The sequence below is a fragment of the Mirounga angustirostris genome, unplaced genomic scaffold (genome assembly GCF_029215605.1).
Source record: "Mirounga angustirostris isolate CCGP_5_RB_7025 unplaced genomic scaffold, mMirAng1.0.hap1 SCAF_11, whole genome shotgun sequence".
In the NCBI taxonomy this organism is placed as follows: Eukaryota; Metazoa; Chordata; class Mammalia; order Carnivora; family Phocidae; genus Mirounga; species Mirounga angustirostris.
In genome coordinates, this window is record NW_026991719.1 from 86,052,405 (window position 1) to 86,073,283 (window position 20,879).

The 20,879-nt window shown below is 37.9% G+C and overlaps 1 pseudogene; it reads right to left on the reverse strand.

Moving 5' to 3' along the window:
- Positions 1–18,322: 18,322 nt before the first annotated feature.
- LOC135362026 (CTD small phosphatase-like protein 2) lies at positions 18,323–19,582 on the reverse strand (annotated as a pseudogene).
- Positions 19,583–20,879: the final 1,297 nt, after the last annotated feature.

The window sequence follows — 20,879 nt, forward strand, 5'->3', positions numbered from 1 at the left end:
ACCCCTCTGTTGGATCGCTTATCTGACCCGCCCGGCAAGAGAGGCTGGAAAGTCCGAGACCAAAGAGATCTCCCCCAGAACTGAACAGTTTCTATTAAAAGTCTGCTAACACCTTCTAAGAATGCTGCATGGCTTCCTCCAGCGCTCCTCAAGACCCATAGCATGGCTGACAACGTGCCCCATGGGACATTCAGACTCTGGAAATTATCTGCTAGCACCCTTCTGATATGCCCTGCAGATTCTGTAAATATTTTCCAAAGGTACCTCATGGGATCTGCAGGCTTTCTGCTTCTCCAGAATGGCACTGTGGTTAATTGCCTGGCTCACTACATGAATTTGTCAGGAGCTCAGCTGAGATGGAGAGAAAACTGATCTGCCAGAGTAGATGCTTTAGACAGCAAGCCAAAATGAAAGTAACACTCAAGCCCTCAATCACTTACTGCCATAAGGCAAGCAAAATCTAAACTGGAGAGAGTGCTGACTCCTCTCTGTTTCATTTTTGCCCACGGACCAGCACCAGTATAGAGTCAGATGAATGAACACAAAAGTGAGGATTGTTCCACTGTGGAGGGACCCCTGAAAAAATGATCCTGCAGTTTTATGGATGCAGGATCTCAGGAATACTGGAAAGGGGAAGGGCTGAGAGTGCAACTGATTGAGAGAGAAGAAAAAGTGTCTCCAGGGTTCCTTCCCGCTCCATCCCCTCTAAGGAGACTTCAGCTGAGGTACTCAAGGAAGGCCTCTGCCCAGGCAAGTGATCAAGAGGAGTCTAAATGGAGGTACCTGGGCTAGGAATGCAGCTCTAAGAGCATAGAAAGCCGGAAGAACCTGATTTCTTGACAACAACTCCCTTTAGAGACTTCAGTTCATTGGTTGTACAAATCTGGTAGGGAAGAGCAGGATTCTCTTGTGAGGTCTGCCATGTAAAGCCTTCATAATTGCCTATAGACAGGCCTCAAAAATCACACTTAAGTTTTTTGTTTTGTTTTGTTTTTAAATTCCAGTATAGTTAAAATACAGTGTTAAATTAGTTTTGGGGAATATAATATAATGATTCAACAATTCTATATATTACTCTGTGCTCATCAAGGTAAGTGCTCTCTTTAATGCCCTTCACCTATTTCACCCTTTCCCTACCCCCCCCCCCACACTGGTCACCACTTGTTTGTTCTCTATAGTTAAGAGCCTTTTTTTGGTTTGTCTCTTTTTTTCATTTGTTCTTTTGTTTTGTTTCTTTTTACTTTTTTAAATTTCAATTCCAGTGTAGTTAAAATACAGTGTTATATTCATTTCAGGTGTATGACATAGTGATTCAACTGTTCCATATATTATTCCGTGCTCATCAAGATACGTGTACCCTTAATCCCCATCACCTATTTCACCCACCCCTGCACCCACCTCCCCTCTGGTAACCATCTATATGTCTCTTTTTTGAGAGTCTGTCTTTTGGTTTGTCTCTTTTTTATCCCATTGTTACATTTGTTTTGTTTCTTTTTTTTTCCCTCAGTGTCCTGAAAATTCCACATGTGAGTGGAGTCCTATAGTATTTGTCATTCTCTGACTGATTTCGCTTAGCGTTTTATGCTCCAGCCCCATCCATGTTGTTGCAGATGGCAAGACTGCGTTCTGTTATGACTAAATAATATTCCATTGTGTATACCACATCTTTATCCGTTATGGCCAAATAATATTCCGTTGTATATATATACACCACATCTTTATCCATTCATCTGTTGATGGACACTTGGGCTGCATCCATAATTTGGTTAGTGCAAATAATGCCACAATAAACATAGGGATGTATGTATCCTTTCCAATTAGTGTTTTGGTATTTGGGGGGTAAATACCCAGTACTGTGATTACTGGATCATATGGTAGTTCTATTTTTATTTTTTTTGAGGAAGCTCCCTACTATTTTCCACAGTGTCTGTACCAGTTCTCATTTCCACCAACAGTAAAGAAGGATTTCTTTTTCTCCACATCCTTGCCAACACTTGTTTCTTGTGTTTTTTATTTGAGCCATTCTGATAGGAGTGGGTGATATCTCATTGTGGTTTTGATGATGATGGGTGATGTTCAGCATCTTTTCATGTGTCTGTTGGCCATCGGAATGTCTTCTTTGGAGAAATGTCTGTTCATGTCTTCTATCCATTTTTTAATTGGATTGTTTTCTGGATGCTGACTTGTATCAGTTCTTTTTATATTTTGGATACTAACCCTTTATCAGATATGTCATTTGCAGATATCTGCTCCCATTCCATAGGTTGTCTTTTAGTTTTGTTGATTGTTTCCTTTGCAGCTCAGAAGCTTTTTATTTTAATGAAGTCCCAGTGGTTTATTTTGCTTTTATTTTCCTTGCCTCAGGAGACATATCTAGAAAGATATATAGCCGATGTTGCTATAGCCAATGTTAGAGACATTATTGCCTGTTCTAGGATTTTTATGGATTCAGGACTCATATTTAGGTCCTTATACACTTTGAGTTTATTTTTGTTTATGGTGTAAGAAAGTGGTCTACTTTCATTCTTTTGCACAGAGCTGTCCAGGTTTCCCAACACAATTTGCTGAAGAGACTGTCCTTTTCACATTGCATATTCCTACCTCCTTTGTCAAAGATTAATCGACCATATAGTTGCGGGTTTATTCTGGACTTTCTGTTCTGTTCCATTGATCTATGTGTCTATATTTGTGCCAGTATCATACTGTTTAGATTATTACAGTTTTGTAATAGAACTTGAAGCCTGGAATTATGATACCTCCAGTTTTGTTCTACTTTTTCAACATTGCTTTGGCTATTCAGGGTCATTGTACTTCCATACAAATGTTAGGATTGTTGGTTCTGGTTCTGTGATAAATGCTGTTGGTATTTTGATAAGGATTGCATTAAATCTGTGGATTGTTTTGGGTCGTATGGGCATTTTAACAATATTTGTGCTTCCAATTCATGAGCATGGAATATCTTTCCATTAGTTTGTGTCATCTTCAGTTTCTTTCATCAGTGCTTTATAGTTTTCTGAGTATAGGTCTTTCACCTCTTTGGTTAAGTTTATTCCTAGGTATTTTATTAATTTCAGTGCAGTTATAAATGGGATCATTTTCTTAATTTTACTTTCTGCTCCCTAATTATTAGTGTATAGAAATGTAACAGATTTCTATATATTCATTTTGTATTCTGTGACCTTTCTGAATTCATTTTTCAGTTCTAGTGGTTTCTTGGTGGAGTCTTTAGAGATTTCTATATATAATATCATGTCATCTGCAAATAGTGGAAACTTACCAAGTTGGATGCCTTTTATTCCTTTTTATTGTCTGATTCCTATGGCTAGAACTTCCAGTACTATGTTGAATAAAAGTCATGAAACTGGACATCCTTGTCTTGTTCCTGACCTTAGGGGAAAACCTCTCAGTTTTTCACCATTGACTATGATGTTAGCTGTGGGTTTTTCATATATGACCATTACTATGCTGAGGTATGTTCCCTCTAGACTTACTTTGTTGAGGGTTTTTATCATGAATGGATGTTGTACCAAAGTACAACAAAGGCTTTTTCTGCATCTACTGAAATGGTCATATGGTTTTTATCCTTTCTCTTATTGATGTGATGTATCAGGTTGATTGATTTGTGAATATTGAACCACTCTTGCATTCAGGGAATGAAATCCACTTGGTTGTGGTGAATGATTTTTTTAATGTATTGGTGGATTTAAATTGCTAATATTTTTTTAATTTAAATTCAATTAGCCAACAAATTTTTTTCAATCAAATTGCTAATATTTTGTTGAGGATTTTTGGACTCATGTTCATCAGAGATATTGGCCTGTTCTCTTTTTTTGTAGTGTCTTTTTCTGGTCTTGTTATCAGGGTAATGTTGGCTTCATGGAATGAATTTGGAAATTTTCCTTTGTCTTCTATTTTTTTTTTTTTTTTTTGGAATAGTTTGAGAAGAATAGATACAGGCATTAACTCTTCTTTTAATGTTTGGTAGAATTCACCTGTGCAGCCATCCTGGACTTTTGTTGGGTGGGAATTTTTTGATTAGTGATTCAGTTACATTGCTGGTAATCAGTCTGTTCAAATTTTCTGTCTTCCTGCTTCAGTTGTGGCAGGTTTTATGTTTCTGGAAATTTATACATTTCTTCTAGCTTGCCAATTTGTTGGCATATAATTTTTCTTTTCTTTTTCTTTCTCCAAATTTTTACTTAAAATTTCAGCTAGTTAACATACAGTGTAATATTAGTTTCAGGTATAGAATTTAGTGAATCATCACTTACATATAACACCCAGTGCTCATCACAATAAATGCCCTCCTTAATACCCATTACCTATTCAACCCATCCCCCCACCCACCTCCCCTCCAGTAACCCTCAGTTTGCTCCCTGTAGTTTAGAGTCTGTTTCTTGGTTTGCCTCCCTTTTTAAAATAATTTTTCAAAATATTTTCTTATGATCCTTTGTATTTATGTGATATTGTTTCTTATTTCTCTTCCTTTATTTATGATTTTCTTTACTTGAGTCCTAGCTCTCTTTTTGATGCTTCTGGCTAAAACTTTACCAATTTTTTCATTTTTTAAAAGATTTTATTTATTTGACAGAGAGAGACCCAGCAAGAAAGGGAACACAAGCAGGGGAGTGGGAGAGGGAGAAGCAGGCTTCCCGCTGAGCAGGGAGCCCAATGTGGGGCTCGGTCCCAGGACCCTGGGATCATGACCTGAGCCAAAGGCAGATGCTTAACGACTGAGCCACTCAGGTACCCCAATTTTGTTCATCTTTTGAAAGAATTAGCTCCTAGTTTCATTGATCTGTTCTATATTTTTTTTTTTAGTTTCTATTTTCTTTATTTATTTTCTAATCTTTATTATTTCTTTCCCTGTTCTGATTTTAGGGGTTTTTTGTTCTTCTTTTTATAGCTTCTTTAAGTGTAAGGTCAGGTGATTTATTTGAGATGTTTCTTACTTTTAAGGTAGGCTTCTATTGCTATAAACTTTCCTCTTAGGAAAGCTTTTGCTGCATCCGAAAAATGTTGGACCAATGTATTTTCATTTTCATTTGTCTCCATGTATTTTTAAATTTTCTCTTTGATTTCCTAGCTGATCCATTCATTGCTTAGTAACATGTTATTTAATCTCAATGTATTTATGCTCTTTCCAAATTTTTTTCTTGTGGTTGATTTCTAGGTTCATGGTATCTTAGAAAAGACACATGGTATGACGTGGATGTTTTTGAATTTCTTGAGACTTGTTTTCTGGTCTAATATGTGACCTATTCTGAAGAATGGTCCATGTGCACTTGGAAAGAATGTGTATTCTGCTGTTTTAGGATGGAATGTTTTGAATATATCTATAAGATCCATCTGGTCCAATGTGTCATTCAAAACCACTGTTTCCTTGATTGTTTTCTGAATGGATTATCTATCCATTGATGTAAATGGGGTGTTAAAGTCCCATACTATTATAGTATTACTATCGATTAGTTCCTTTACATTTGTTATTAACTGCTTTATGTATTTGGGTGTTCTTATGTTGGGTGCATAAATATTTACAATTGTTATAGCTTCTTGTTTAAGGCTTTGTTTATGATTATATTGTGTCTTTCTTTGTCTCTTCTTATAGTCTTTGTTTTAAAGTCTATTTTGCCTGAAAATTCATTTGCATAAGTACTTTTCCATCTCTTCACTTTCAATCTTCATGTGTCCTTAGGTCTGAAATGAGTCTCTTGAAGGCAGCATATAGATGTGTCTTGCTTTTTTATCCATTCTGTCATCCTATTTGTTTTGATTGGAGTCTTTAGTCCATTTTCATTCAAAGTAGTTATGATAGGTATATATTTATTGCTATTTTGTTACTTGTTTTGTGGTTGTTTTTGTAGTTCTTCTCCATTCTTTTCTTCCTTGATCTCATCTCTCATGATTAGGTGGCTTACTTTATTGATATATTTGGATTCTTTGCTTTTTTTTTTTTATATCTCCTACTGTTTTTGATTTGTGGTTACCACTAGGTTTGTATATAACCTCTTCTGCATATAGCACTTTATATTAAGCTGATGGTCAGTTCAGCTTGAACCCATTCTTTACTCCTCTCCTCCCAACATTTTAGATATATGGTGTCATACTTTACATCCTTTTATTTTGTGAGTGCCTTGACTGATTTTTATGGATATACTTATCTATACTGCTTTTGTGCTTCCCCACTATTAGTTATGGTCTTTTCTTTCTACTCAAAGAGTCCCTTTAATATTTTTTGTAGGGCTGGTTTAGTGGTAATGAAGCCCATAATTTTTTTGTTTGTCTGACAAACTCTTTAGTTCTCCTTCTATTCTGAATGATAGCCTTGCTGGATAGAGTATTCTTGGCTGCAGATATTTTTCCTTTCCTTGATTATATCATGCCACTCTCTTCTGGCCTGAAAAGTTTCTGCTGAGATATCTGTTAATACCCTTATGGTGTTTCCCTTGTATATAACTGTCTTTTCTCTTCCTGCTTTTAAAATTCTCTCTTATCTCTACTTTTTGCCATGTTAATTACCGTGTGTCTTGGTTTGGACCATTTTGAGTTGATTTTGTTGGGTGATCTCTGTGCCTACCAAATCTGGATTTCTGTTTCCTTCCCCAGATTTAGGAAGTTTTCAGCTATAATTTCTTTTTTTTTTTTTTAAGATTTTATTTATTTATTTGACAGAGAGATAGACAGAAGAGCACAAGCAGAGGGAATGGCAGAGGGAGGGGGAGAAGCAGGCTCTGCACTGAGCAGGGAGCACAATGCAGGACTCGATCCCAGGACCCTGGGATCATGACCTGAGCCAAAGGCAGACGCTTAACCATCTGAGCCATCCAGGCGCCCTATAATTTCTTCATATAAATTTTCTGCTCCTTTTTGTCAGTCTTCATCTTCTGGTATCCATGTAATGCAAATGTTATTACACCTGATGGTGTTGCTGAGTTTCCTAAGTCTATTCTCATTTTGCCTAATTTTTTTTCTTTCACCTACTCAGCTTGATTACTTTCCACTGCTCTGTCCTCCAGGTCGCTGCTTCATTCTGCTTCCTCTGATTTACTATTTATGCCATCTAGTCTATTTTTACTTTCATTAACTGTGTTCTTCATCTCTGATTGTCTCTTTTATATGTCTTTGTTAAGGGTCTCACCTATGTCCTCCACTCTTTTCTCAAGGGGAGTATCTTTATGATCATTACTTTAAATTTTCTATCAGGCATATTAGTTATCTCCATTTTTATGGATATACTTATTTATACTGCTTTTGTGCTTCCCTACTATTAGTTATGGTCTTTTCTTTCCACTCAAAGAGATTAGGTCTCTTGCTCTGATTTTTTCCTGTTTTTTTTTTTTTCATTTGGGAATATTCCTCTGTCTCCTCATTTTGTCTACCTCTCTGTGTTAGGAAAGTCAGCAATGTCTCTTGTTCTTGAAAGTAGAGTTTTTATGAAGAAGAGGTCCTATAATACCCTGCAGTGCAGTGCTCCCTGTTCAGTGGAACCTGGTGCTTCAGAGGGTCTACTAGATGTGTTGCATGTGCCTTGCTGCTGTGGCTGAGTCACTGTTTCCTTTAGTCAAGTTTTCTTCAGTGGATCTCTTTGCCTGTTGTGGGCAGTTTTTGGTCCCTGTAGTGTTAGTGGTCTAGTCTGGGGGTGCTTTGGGCTTGAGTTGAGTCAGACCAGGCATTTGCAAGATTCGGTAACACCAAACTGTAGGGAATTTCCTTGTGTTGTCCTCTGAGTAGCCTTCATTGGTCGCAGGGCCTGCAATCAGACCAGTTGTCTGCCACCGGCCCACTTTTGTGGCCACAATCGGACTGGTATATGTGGTTATCTTACCCTCTCCTGGGGGCAGGAGTCACTTTGGAGTGATGCTGACCCCTTTCAGGTCTATTTGCATACTTCCTGGATTGTGGTACCACTTGAATGGGTTTCAGCCAAGAACTTACTGAAACGGGTGGATCCACAATGTGCATGGGGAAAGGACATGCAGGGTTTGCAAGTTTTGTGTGCTGGTCCTCTGGGGTAGAGGAACTGCAGTGCCAGGCCTGAGGTAAGCCTGGCTGAGGCGGTGGATATGCCTAAGCATTAGGTGGGAGGCAGAACAGTATTGTTAGCAAGTGGAGGCCCCATGCTGTTTCCTTCAGGTGGCCATGTGTTTATGCTGGGGAAAGGGGAGCAAGATGGTGCCTGCCAGCTCCTTTGTTCCTGGAAGAGTTTCCCAGTGAGCTTTGTCCCTCCAGGACCTGCACTGAGTTGCATACAATTCTTCTCCCATAAGTCCCAGGGGTTTTTCAAATTGCGGCTTCTGTGCTGTATCTCCATGGGCTGTTTATTGTGGTGTCTCTTTAAGGGAAGGAACTCAATTTCTTCTCATCCTCCTGGCTCTCTCAGACCTAAGCTCCCCAGTTTTTAAAATTTCAGGTTTAAAGTCCCACTGTTTTAAGAGCTCATGAAATTCAGCCCCTCTGGTTTTTAAAGCCAGATGTTATGGGATTTGTCTTTTCTGTGTGGGCTACCCAGTGTGATAGTTTGTTTCTCTCCCCTTTCCATGTCTGCAGCATCCCTCCCTCCCAAGGGCCGTCCCACAAGACCATTTAGCTCCTCAACTTGTCTCCTCCCTTCCTACCCTCTTCCATGTGGCCTCTTCTCTACCTCTAATTGTGGAGTTATTCTGCCAGTTTGGGGGTCTTTGTTTGGGCTATTGCACTGATATGAGTATTATCCTGTTGTATCCGTAGAATGAGGTGAGCTTAGGGTTCTGTTATTCTGCCAGTTTCCCAGCCTCATACATAAGTTTTTATCCAGAAGCCAGCCTTTTCATTTTCATTACATTTTTTGAGTTATTTTTAGTGGTTGTTCTAGGGTTTAACATATATGTCTTAACTTTTCAGCATCAGCTTCATATTTATATTAACTTAATTCCAGTTAGATATAGAAATGTTACTTCTATATAGCTGTATTCCCTTTACCTTATTTTCCGGTATTATTGCTGTACATGTGAAATAAGAAATGTTGCAATCCCAAGAATACATTGTTATAATTATTGCTCTATATACTTCTTTGTCTCTTAAAGAATCTGAGAGAAGAAAGGAGAACAAGTATGTATTCATAGATTTTGTTCTATTAAACTTCTTATTTATCATAGCTGATTCTTTTCATTTGTTTCTGAGAATTCAAGTCACCATATGGAATAAAGCCCAATACTTTTCTCCAACCCATCTCCTTTGCAATGTTATTAAATATATTAAATTTCTATATATTATACACCCAATATTGTTTCGTACAATTGCGACTTAAATCAGTTAAGGAAAAAAGGAGAAGAAGTATGCATCTATATCGTCTTTTATAAATACATAGTTGCTCTTACTGTTGCTCTGTTGTGTTTGTGCATGTGTGTGTATTCCAGTTACCTTCTGGGGTCACCCAATGTCAGCCTAAAGAACTTCCCTTAACATTTCTTATATGGAAGGTGTGCTCACAAGAAATTCTTTAAATATATGTTTTCCTGGAATGTGTTTAATTCGCTTTCATTTTTGGAAGATCACATTGCTTGACATAGCATTATTGGTTGACAGTCTTCTTCTATACACACTATATTTCTCTACCTTCTGGCCTCCATTGTTTCTGATGGGCAGTCATTTCATAATCTTATTGGGATTCCCTTGTAAGTGACAAGTTGTTGTCTTTTGATGATTTCAAGATTTTCTCTTAGAGTTTGGATTTCAACATTTTTACTGTGATGTGTCTGTTTGGCATCTCTTTGTCATTTCCGCATAATTAACGTTGTCCCAAATGTCTCTGAGATTCTGTTCACTTGTATTTATTCTATTTTTTTCTGCTATTTGATCAACCTATTTTCAAGTTTGCTATTCTTTATTCTGAATTTTTCTAATCTACTGTTGAATCGCTCCAGTGAATTTTTCAATTTCAGTTATTGTATTTTTCATTCCAAAATATTCATTTGGTGATTTTTAAAATAATTTCTATCTCTTCATTGATAATCTTGTTTTTGATGAGGCATTGTCATCATACTTTTGTATCTTCTTTAATGGTGGTTCCTTTAGTTCTTTGAACATACAGTGGTTAATTTGTAATTATTGTTTGCTAAATCTAACATTAGGTCACTCTCACAGGTAGTTCCTTTTTTAAAACACTGTAAATATTTTATTTCAAGAAAGATAGAGACACAGGGCGCCTGGGTGGCTCAGATGGTTAAGCATCTGCCTTCGGCTCAGGTCATGATCCCAGGGTCCTGGGATCGAGTCCCACATCGGGCTCCCTGCTCCTTGGGAGCCTGCTTCTCCCTCTGCCTCTCTCTCTCTCTCTGTCTCTCATGAATAAATAAATAAAATCTTTAAAAAAAAAGAGAGAGACACAAAGCATAAAGATGACTAGGTATTCTAACAAAAATAGATTTCAATGATTCTCATTCAGTCTGTAATAATATTTCCTGCAAGCAAAATACCTTCAAGTAAATTTTTTAAAAATGGCATGCCGAACTGCAGATGATTTCAACTATTTTTGCAGAAAATCTGTCATAATTATTTTTTTGTACATGAAATCTGCATTGTCTTTCAGTGTAGTTTTAAAATTAAGTATTATTTTAATTCCAGTATAGTTAACATACAGTGTTATATTAGTTTAGGAATACAATCTAGTGATTCAACAATTCTATACATCATTACCCAGTGTACTCTTTTTTTTATTATGTTCAGTTAGCCAGCATATAGTACATCATTAGTTTTTGATGTAGTGTTCAAAGATTCATTAATTGTGTATAATACCCAGTGCCCATCACAACACATGTCCTCCTTAATACCTACCACCCAGCAACCCCATTCCCCCACCCCGCTCCCTTCTCTAACCTTCAGTTTCTTTCTTGGAGTCCAGAGTCTTCCATGGTTTGTCTCCCTCTCTGATTTCTTCCCATTCAGTTTTTCCTCCCTTCCCCTATGGTCATCCACATTATTTCTTATGTTCCACATATGAGTGAAATCGTGTAATTTTCTTTCTCTGCTTGACTTATACCAATGAACATAATCCCCTACAGTTCCATCTATATCAATGCAAATGGTAGGTACTCATCCTTTCTGATGACTGAGTAATATTCCATTGTATATATTAACCACATCTTCTTTATCCATTCATCTGTTGAAGGACATCTTGGCTCCTTCCACAGTTTGGCTATTGTGGACATTGCTGCTATGAACATTGGGGTGCAGGTGCCCCTTCTTTTCACTACATCTGTATCTTTGGGGTAAATACCTAGTAGTGCAATTGCTGGATTGTAGGGTAGTTCTATTTTTAACCTCTTTAGGAACCTCCATACTGTTTTCCAGAGTGACTATCCTAGCTTGAATTCCCACCAACAGTGTAAGAAGGTTCGCCTTTCAGAACATTCCATCCTAAAACAATAGAATACTCATTCTTCTCAAATGCACATGGAACTTTCCCCAGAATAGACCACATACTGGGTCACAAATCAGATCTCAACTGATACCAAAAGATTGAGATTATTCCCTGCATATTTTCAGACCACAATGCTTTGAAACTGGAACTCAACCACAGGAAGAAATGTGGAAGGAACTCAAACATTTGGAAGTTAAAAAGCACCTTTCTAATGAATGATTGGGTCAACCAGGAAATTAAAGAAGAACTTAAACAATTCACTGAAACTAATGAGAATGAAAACACATCAGTCCAAAACCTATGGGATACTGTAAAAGCGGTCCTAAGAGGGAAATACATAGCCATCCAAGCTTCTCTCAGAAAACTAGAAAAATCCCAAATGCATAAGCTAAACTTACACCTAAAGGAGCTGGAGAAAGAACAGCAAATAAAACCTAAACCAAGCAGGAGAAGAGATATAATAAAGATTAGAACAGAGATCAATGAAATAGAAACCAGAAAAACAGTAGAACAAATCAATGAAACTAGAAACTGGTTCTTTGAAAGAATTAATAAGATCAATAAACCTCTAGCCAGACTTATCCAAAAGTAAAGGGAAAGGACCCAAATTAATAAAATTATGAATGAAAGGGGAGAGATCATGACTAACACCAAGGAAATAGAAACAATTATTAGAAATTATTACCAGCAACTATATGCCAACAAATTAAGCAATCTGGAAGAAATGGATGCATTTCTGGAAACCTATAAACTACCAAGACTGAAACAGGAAAAAATAGACAATCTGAATAGACCAATAACCAGTAAGGAAATTGAAGCAGTAATCAAAAACTTCCCCCCGAAAATATGAGTCCAGGGCCAGATGGCTTCCCAGGGAAATTCTACCAAACATTTAAAGAAGAAATAATACCTATTCTCCTGAAGCTGTTTCAAAAAATAGAAATAGAAGGAAAACTTCCAAACTTGTTCTATGAGGCCAGCATTACCCTGATCCCCAAACCAGAGAAAGACCCCATCAAAAAGGAGAATTACAGACCAATATCCCTGATGAATATGGATGCCAAAATACTCAACAAGATCCTTGCCAATAGGATGCAACAGTACATTAAAAGGATTATCCACCATGACCAGATGGGATTTATTCCTGGGATGCAAGCGTGGTTCAACATTTGGAAATCAATCAACATGATAGAGCACATTGATAAGTATCCTCTTAAACCCCTCTACCTATTTCACACATCCCCTCACCCACCTCCCCTCTGATATGCTTTATTTTAAATGAGTACCCTGTTAAAGTTATTATTTCTTCATCAGAACATTTTTTTACTTGAAGCATACTTCAGAATACATGATCCTAAAAGATATGTGTATATATCTATGTATATCTGTATATCTCTCTCTCTCTATCTCTATCTATCTATCATCTATCTATCTATCTATCTATCTATCTATCTATCTATCTATCTAATACATATCATGGGATGCAGCAAAAGCAGATGTTAGAGTGAAATTTATGCTATAATTGCTTGTATTAAGAAAAAACATTCAAATAAACAATTCAACATTACACCACAAGGAAATAGGAAAAGAAGAAACTTAGCTGAAATTTAGGGGAGGAAGGAAATGACAAAGAAAAATTAGAAATAAATAAAACAGACGCCAGAATAAACAATAACATAACATGGGAAGTAATGACCAGTTTTTCCAAAACAAAAAACAAAGAAACAAAATTCGCAATGCTTTAACTACATTAACTAAGAAAAAAAAGAAAGACTCGAAAACCAGAATAAGAACTGGAAAACAATACAACACATAACCAAAGAAATACATAGTGTAATAACAGATTATTATACATAATTATATACTAACAATCAGATAACTTAGAAAAAAAAAGATAATTCCTAAAAATGCACAAATTATCACAACTGAATCATGAATCTTGAATCCAGGAAATAGGAAATCATCTTAGACCAATAACAAGAATGCAAGTTGAATGAGGAATGAAAAATTTCCCAGTACAGAAAAGACCAAGATCACATGGTTTCACTGATGAATTCTATCAAACATTTAAAAAAAATAATAAATGGCAATCTTTATCAAAACCTTACAAATAATGAAATAGAGGGAGCACATTCAAAATCCTTCCATGAAGCCAGTACTACCAAGATACGAAAGCAGGATGAAAACAAAGAACAAAAAAGTCTACTTTGTCCAATATAAGTATTGCTACTCCAGCATTCTTTTGACATCCATTTGTGTGATCTCCACTCCTCATTTTTGATCTGCAAGTGTCTTTAGGTGTAAAATGAGTCTCTTGTATGCAGTATATATATGGGTCTTGTTTTTTTTTTTTTTTATCCACTCTGACACCCTATGTCTTTTGATTGGGGCACTTAGTCCATTTACATTCAAAGCAGTTATTGATAGATAAGTATTTATTGCCTTTTTATTACTTGTTTTGCCATTTCTGGAGATTTTCTCTGGTCCTTTCTTGTCTTTGTCACTTTTGGTCTCTCTGCACTCAAAGAGTCCCATTGAATATGTCTTGCGGGGCTGGATTAAGGCTGGCCTCAAACTCCCTTAGTTTTTATATGTCTGGTAAACTCTTTATCTCTCCTTCTATTCTGAATGATAGTCTTGCTAGATAGAGTATTCTTGGCTGTGGATTTTTCCCATTCAGCACTTTGAATATATCATGCCACTCCCTTCTGGCTTGCCAACATTCTATTGAGAAATCTCCATCTAACCTTATGGGTTTTCCCTTGTAAATTAAGGACTTCTTTACCCTTGCTGCCTTTAAGATTTTTTATCACTATATTTTGCCCATTTAATTACAATGTCTTGGTGTTGGCCTGATTTTGTTGATTTTAATGGGAGTTCTCTGTGCCTCCTGGGTTTGGATGTCTGTTGCCTTCCCAAGATTGGGGAAATTTTCAGTTATTATTTCCTGAAATAAATTTTCTGCCCCCTTTTCTCTCTTCTTCTTCTTCTGGTACTCCTATAATATGAATGTTATTACATTCAGTGGAGTCTCTGAGTTCCCTAAGTCTATTCTCATGTTGTGTAATTATTTCTTCTTTTGCTCAGCTTCATTATTTTCCGTTATTTTATCTTCTAGGTCACTAATTCATTCCTTTGCTTCTTCCAAACTAATGCTCGTTGCATCAAGCTTGTTTCTAATCTTGTTCATTGCACTCTTCACCTCTTATTCTTTTTTAACTCTTTTATCTCTGTGTTAAGGGTCTCAGTGATGTTTTGTATTCTTTTCTCAAGCCCAGTATCCTTATGATTGTTGCCTTAAATTCTCCATCTGTCATGTCACTTATATCTGTTTTGCTTAGACCTCTGGCTGTGTCCTTATCTTGTTCTTTCATTTGGGATAAATTCCTCCATCTTGGCACTTTCTCTAATTCTCTGCCTTCTTTGTGTTAGAAAAGCCATTCATGCCTCCTGCTCCTGAAAGTAATGATCTTAATGAAGAAGAGGTCATATAGTGTCCAGGGCCTGGTGCTTCAGGGAGTGTCTCCAGTGTGTGCTGTGTGTCCTCTGCTGTTGTGTTCTGGCTGCTCTATCCTTCAGGCCAGTTGTTTAGAGAGGCCCTACTTGACTGCTATGGGCAGTGTTTAGTCCCTGGCCAGAGTGTGGCAAGTTTTCACTATGTGTGCTCTGGTCTATTTGTGAAAGGAGACATGACAGCAACTCCAACAGACCTGAGGCCCTGCAGAGCTCTCTAGTTGGAGATGTGTTTTGGGCAGGGATTTGTCTTGGTCTTCTGGAGGAGAGGCCTGCCATGCTGCGATTGAGGCAGGGTTGGCTGAGAATGGCAGTTTTATGGGAGCACAGGAGTGGGGCTTGGTGTAAGCAAGTGAGGCAGCTAGCGTCTGTGCTGAGCTGCTTCCCTCAGGTGACTCTGCATTTAGGCCATGGGGTGGGGGAGAGAAATAGCACTAGCCAGCTCCCCTGTTCTCAGAGAGGCATCTCCATGAAGCTCCAGGGAAATTCACTGAGACTAGCGAACAATCTCCCCACCGTGTGCCCCAGGCACTCCTCAGATTGATGTTTCCAAGCTGTCTGCCGCCTGAATTGTTTGCTTTCCTTCTTTCCAGAAGCAGAGGAGTGCCCTCTGGGCTCTATCCCAGCCAAGCCTGCTGACCTTTAAAACTCTAGGCTTTAAGCCCTGTTGGTTGTCAGAACTCACAAAAATCAGCCCCTCTCATTTTCCAAGCCAATGGCCTTGGGGAAATATTCTCCTTGTGTGTTCCCCTGTGTGCTCCTCTCTCTCACCCTTCTCCATGACCACAGCACCCTCCCCTCTGCAGTAGCCTCAATCTTTTTCTTCATTAAACCACATCTCTGCACTTCCTACCTTCTTCAATGTGGCCTCTTCCCTCTCTTTAACTGTGGAGTTTGGTCTGTCAGTCTTCAGGCCAATTTCTGGGGTATTTAGGATGAGTTCATAGTCATCTAGTTGTGTTCTTGGGATGAGATGAGCCCAGGGTCCTCCTACTCCTCAACCATCTTTGATGTCTCTGTGAGGAATCTGCAGTAATTATTTTTAAAAGATTTTATTCATTTATTTGACAGAGAGAGAGAGACACAGCGAGAGAGGGAACACAAGCAGGGGGAGTGGGAGAGGGAGAAGCAGCCTTCCCGCGGGGCAGGGAGTCTGATGCGGGCTTGATTCCAGGACCCTGGGATCTTGACCTCAGCCAAAGGCAGACGTTGAGCGACTGAGCCACCCAGGCGCCCTTATTTTTTTAATAAATAAGTAATTTCCACAAAATAGGCTGGTGGAACATGCTAATAAAAAAAAAGATTTATCTATTTATTTGAGATGAAAAGAGAGACTGAGCGAGCAGAGGGAGGGGCAGAAGGAGAGATAGAATCCTGAAATAGACTCCTCGCTGAGCATGGAGCCCGACCAGGTCGTGATCCCATTACCCTGAGACTATGACCCAAGCTGAAATCAAGAGTCGGATGCCCAACCGACTGAGCCACCCAGGTGCCTTAAAAGTGCTAATTTTTGAACACTTCAGTATACATGCTGACTACATACACAACAGGTAGTAGAGTAAGAAAATGCTCAACCTGATGAAATGTGAAAATCTTTGTTAATACAATGAAAACTGCTATACCTTGTGGTTTTTAAAATAAATAATACAAGGTTAAATGTTCTTGTTTTAGGATTCATTTGAAAATGAAGCTGTATCTAATATGTAAAATGTGCAAATTTTATTAGTAAGCAATTAATATACATAATAACTAAATGAAATACTCAACTTGCACTTGTCCACTTTTAATTTCTAATACTATACTTCCTTAACAGGCATAGAAAATATCCAACTTCTCTCTAGAAGCAAGTTTTGTTCTTTGACACCCTTTAAAGAAAAGCAGTCTGAGCCTGGGGCACCCATTACAGAAAAGAAGCCTGAGCCTATGGCAAGTTAATGCAGTTGACAGGCAAAACATTCGAGTACATATTACACCTTTGAGTTAAAAAAAAAAAACAAAAAAAACCCCTCCCTAAAAGCAGATTACACATCACTATAAAAGTATCAACATCTTATGGTAGCTCTACTGGAGAATCAAGCCTTAAAGACCACATTCTAATAGCAGAGAAAACCACTGTGAAGGCATATCAAGTACATTTACGGCTTGAATGTGTGCTATGCCACAGGATTAAGCATAGAATATATTAGTTACCAGAACTGTTGCACAGAGTTTTAACTTGATTATCACTGAGAATATAAAAGAGGTACTCTCAGCCCATGCAAATTAAGTGAAAATATTCAGTCACTATGTTGAATGTTTCATTCCTGGAGAAAACTAAAGGGAGCAGTAACCAAATTAAATGCAAAAGGTGGCCAAACTCATTCTCCTTAAGGATTCCTGAGCACAGTGATATCTGAGGCGTACCTTTATCCATTAAATCTGTGTGCCCATATTGCCATTTGGGATATATGTCATCACAATGGTTTAAATCTTTTGAGTATTATTCATATATTTTTATCTACCTATTCTCTACACTTCTGAGAAGATTTTGCCTACAGTAAAATATTTTAGTAACAAAGTGCAAATGAGCATCTTTCTAAATGGAACTTATATGGATTGAAAGTAGAGATTGTTTTTTAGCAAATATGCAATATGCAAGCAGAAAAGTAGGAAAATGGCATTCAAGTGTATGGCAAAAAACTAAAAGTTGACTATTTTTAAAAAGCTATGAAGTGGCTTCAAACAAATATGCATTATGCAGGCAGAACAATAGGCAAATGGCATTCAAGTGTATTCTAAAAACCAAAATTGACCATTTTAAAAAAGCTATGAAGGACCTCAGCTAAAACACATAATGGAATTCTAAGCTAATACAGGTCAGTAAATGTAAAAGACAGTTATAAACCCCAACAGGAAAAGTGAAACTGTAATTGGAAATTTCTATGAAGATGAGAATCTTAGAGTAACAGAAAAGTGGCTTTAAATCCACTTAGAACAACAAACAGAGAAAGAAACACAAATCTATTTTCATCATTTTTTATTATAAAATCCTGTGTGACTACAGGTCAAAAGCACTTGTGGCAGAAACATAATTCTATGTAAGCTAGAGATGTTCCATACATTAAAAAAACTGTTGCATGATTTCAAGGACTTTTTTGTTTCAGCCTACCTACTCTTTGTATTCAATGTGAGATAAAGTCTCTTTCTGTAACCATTGATTATCACTGACCACCACAATTAGGAAAAGCAAGATGGCTACAAAATGAACAATTTCAATAGTAATAACAGTGTTTTGCCTTAGTCCAAAAAGGCCCTGTATTCTCTCTCCCTTAATTAATTTGGCAAGTCTTTGTATTCAATCTGGAAACAGCAAATCATGCAAGCAGAATTTTCCTCTGATATGAGGTTGAAAATCTCCAAGATTACAGGCTTCTACAGAAATGGAATCACTTTTAGGAGTACACTGAGATTTTAACCTACAAACCAGCTTTCTATAGCGATTCTATTAAAAAAAAAACTGATATGTAAAGGCTTGTGGTGGTTTGTCAACTGTTATAGTTTTTGAAAGATGTCTTCCAAGGATAAGACCTTTGTATATGTTCCTTGTAAATGAACACAATGTTCACAGAAAGGCCAGTGCCTGATCAGTTGCCTTTTAGGGTGTAATACATTTAGATGTTACCACTGTTTTAGGAATACTAAAAAGAACAGTCTTATAATCTGAGATACTGGTTTCCAGGATTCCTGGAGGCATCGTCTTAATCTAACCGAAATCTGATCAATGATATCTTAGAAATGACTGCATCTTCTAGCTCTTTTAGACTACTGTGCATGCAGTTTTTATGCATGTCCAAAAGTAGGCAGAATTCTGGGGTGCTTCTTTTTTTCAGTAGAAAAGCAGATTTCCTATTAGGTTGTTCTTCTGTTAGTAGCAGAACATATTGCATGACATAATAAAGGTCAAATACTTTCCAGTCTGACTCATAGGTGGCCTCTGCATGAGCTGATGAATAACGGCTATCTAGAGTTACTGGGGCTTAAAGGGTGAGATATCCCAAAGAACTGTTTCTTCTGCTTCTTCTGAACCATCATCGATAGCCTCACTTGAACAGCTTGATTTGAATTAATCGCTCCATTAGTTGATTCAGTACTACTGGAAGCGGTCTTACCCACTTGTTCCATATCAAGTAGTTTTACCATCTCTTCAGTTGTGCAGCCTGTCCTAGAGAATCTGATTCTGATGTGTCAGTTATTCAATGTAAAAAAAAAAAAAAAAAAAAGTGGAAGACATGAGAAAATACAGACCCAATAATATAGTCCATCAGAGATTGCCAGAGGAAGGATTATGTTCTATTTTCCATTTTGCTTTACATGCTGATTTGTCGTTTCATAACCACCAGGTTTCGAGATGCTCGTTAGCCTTTTCTCCTGCTCTTGGTGTTGATGTGGTCAAATTATTATCCATGTCAAGTCCAATTCTACTTTGTTTCAATGGATTTTTCTCTCTTGTGCTTATGCTACCTATAATGTTTTGATAAATTGATGTCAACCATCCAGTTTCATCCTATGGTGGATTTTCTCCTCCTGAAGGCAGACTTTCATAAAATCTGAGTATTTCCTTGTTGCTCTGGCAAGACATTGTGCTTGGATTTGGTTTGATTGCTAGGAAGCTCTCCTTGCACTTGGCCTCATCTTTTATGGGTGCTTCCTGTAAAACCGTGATGCCAGAAATACATCCTCAGGCTCCAGTGATGGTCCTGACTGCTCAATGTAAGCTGTCTTTCCTGCTTAGCCTGCAGCAACAATAGAACCATCTTCAGCCGTTCACAATTTCTCACTTACTGACCTGTGGTTCTGCACAAACAGGACCCACAGGGAAAGCCAGGTATTTCCTTTTGACCGGTATTTTTCCCCCATGGTATGGGCCTATATCGGAAGGCTTAAAAATTTATGCGCTCCCTTAACATGTGGCCTCAAAAGCCTAGCTATGTGTTCCTGTGCTGTTGCCCAGTATGCCCCCCAGCCAGCGGGAAGTCCTGTCTAGCTAGCTAGCTCTTCTAAGAGCCAGACCAGCTACACTTCGCCAATCCTCAGCCTAATAGTTTTCCCTTCCTTGCCAGACTGCAAAACTATTCAAACCAATCACATCCTCCCATAAAATTAAGGGTCACCTCAACCTTTTGTTTCTACAAAGCCTGCCTCCCTCAGCCCCTGCTTATTAACTCTGTTTCCAAGAACAACTGTCATGTGGTCTTGCTTGGACTGCCATGATTTCCTTTGGAACTGTAAAATTGATTAATAAACTTCAGTTTTATTTCATCTGTCTGGTGTCAGGCATTGTGCGTTTGGCCATCCCATACTATTTAGGATGGAGCATCCCTTTCTCACCAATGAAGTGAATAGGAGTAAATCAAAACTGGGAGCAGACTTCCCTGTTTCTTTACATGTCTCTTAATTTTTTTGTGGGAAACTGCACATTTGAGGTAATATGTTGTAGCCAGTCTTCTACTGGTTCCCCCTCTGGTGCCTGTTATTTTTCTTTGCTTTTTGATTTGTTGAATGACTGGTTGGATTGTTTTGGCAAAGTCTATTCCCCCCTCCCTCAAAGCATGAAACCTCTGGTTTTCTTCATCAGGGGACCAAGCACAGGTTTTGATATGCCTGCAATTACCCTAGGATGACTGTTGTTGTTGTTGTTGTTTTGTTTGTTTGTTTTCGCAAGGCTCCCTTTGATTGTCTCTTTCCCTGACCAGGTGGTAATCTTCACCAATTGCTGGGCAGGGCATAAACTGCTCAATAGACTAATCCGATTAAAATTGGGTTCCTTTGGTGGGATAGTTTTAAAGTCAGTGTTTCAGATTTGTTCTCACCCCAGTAGTGCTCTTCTTGGCTGTCTGTTTCCCTGGTTCTCTCTGGTCAACTAGCTTTCCTACAGTTTAGCTTTTAGTTTGAATAATTCTACCATTTTCATCTTCATTGCTCTTAACCA